The sequence below is a fragment of the Arachis ipaensis genome, chromosome B2 (assembly GCF_059453495.1).
Source record: "Arachis ipaensis isolate K30076 ecotype BB chromosome B2, ASM5945349v1, whole genome shotgun sequence".
NCBI lineage: Eukaryota > Viridiplantae > Streptophyta > Magnoliopsida > Fabales > Fabaceae > Arachis > Arachis ipaensis.
The window spans coordinates 85,587,161-85,588,696 of NC_142437.1; the positions used below are offsets into that span (position 1 = coordinate 85,587,161).

The window sequence follows — 1,536 nt, forward strand, 5'->3', positions numbered from 1 at the left end:
TTGATCAATCAATCCCTGTGGGATTCAACCTCACTCTATTGTGAGTTTTTACTTAATGACAAATTCGGTACACTTGCTGAAGGGAAATTTGTTACGAGACAAGTTTTCCGTGCATCAAGTTTATGGCGCCGTTACCGGGGATTGATTGTGCATCAACAATGATTAAATTGGAAGATAACTAGATTGAGCATTTTATTTTTGTTGATTTAATTTTCTGTTTGAGTCATTTACTTTCTATTTTAGTTAATTTCTTCCCTTCCCCCTACTTTTTCTTTGTTATTTACCATTCATTTCACTAACCCACTAACTGTTTGATATATTGCATCACTCACACTAACAGTAATTCTGACAGATATACTTTCTGCATCTATTTTCCTTGCTTGTGCCTTGTTGGTTGTATGACAGGAAGAAGAAGCGGGGCTTCAACTTCCTTTGATTCTGAACCTGAGAGGACCTTCCTTAGATTAAGGAGGAAAGCAAGAGGAAAAAGAGTGGTTGGTGCTGAGGAAGAGGAGGAATACTTTGAACCAAACATGGAAGAAAACATGGAAAACCATCATGAAGAAGAGACTCACAACCATGGCGGAGGAGGACGAGCAAATCATGCGGGGGAGGATAGAAGAGTTTTAGGCTCTTACATCAATCCAAACCCAGGAAACTGTGGAAGTAGCATTCAAAAGCCAACCATCCATGCCAAAAATTTTGAACTAAAACCACAACTCATCACCCTTGTGCAGAACAACTGTTCTTTCGGAGGAAGTGTCCAAGAAGACCCCAATCAACATCTAACCACCTTCCTGAGAATATGTGACACAGTGAAGTCTAATGGTATTCATCCTGATGCCTATAGACTGCTATTATTTCCATTCTCACTCAAGGATAAGGCAGCCAAGTGGCTGGAGTCTTTCCCAAAGGAGAGCTTGACAACTTGGAAAGATGTGGTGAACAAGTTCTTAGCAAGATTCTACCCTCCTCAATGAATCAATAGGCTGAGAGCTGAGGTCCAAACTTTCAGGTAACAAGATGGTGAGACTTTTTATGAAGCATGGGAGAGGTTTAAGGACCTGACAAGGAGGTGTCCACCTGACATGTTCAACGAATGGGTGCAGCTGCACATTTTCTATGAAGGCCTGTCATATGAATCAAAGAAGGCAGTAGACCATTCATCCAGAGGATCTTTGAACAAAAAAAGACTATTGAGGAAGCCATAGATGTCATTGAAACAGTAGCAGAGAATGACTATTTCTATGCTTCTGAAAGAGGCAACACAAGAGGAGTAATGGAGCTAAACAATGTAGATGCTCTGCTGGCCCAAAACAAGCTCATTACCCAGCAGCTGGCTGACCTCACCAAGAAGATGGAGAGGAACCAAGTAGCAGCAATCTCCACTTCATCAACAACCCAAGAAGGAGTGAATGAAGAAACAGAGGGTAGTCAGGAGCAGGCCAACTACATTGGGAATTCACATAGGCAAAACCATGATCCATACTCCAAGACTTACAACCCTGGATGGAGGAATCACCCAAACTTTGGGTG

At 41.8% G+C, this 1,536-nt stretch overlaps 1 non-coding gene across 1 annotated transcript; it reads right to left on the reverse strand.

Moving 5' to 3' along the window:
• Nucleotides 1–986: 986 nt before the first annotated feature.
• Nucleotides 987–1,090, reverse strand: LOC148574679 (small nucleolar RNA R71). The gene has a single exon (XR_015906212.1). It is a non-coding gene; the product is annotated as a small nucleolar RNA R71 (small nucleolar RNA).
• Between the last annotated feature and the right edge of the window lie 446 nt (nucleotides 1,091–1,536).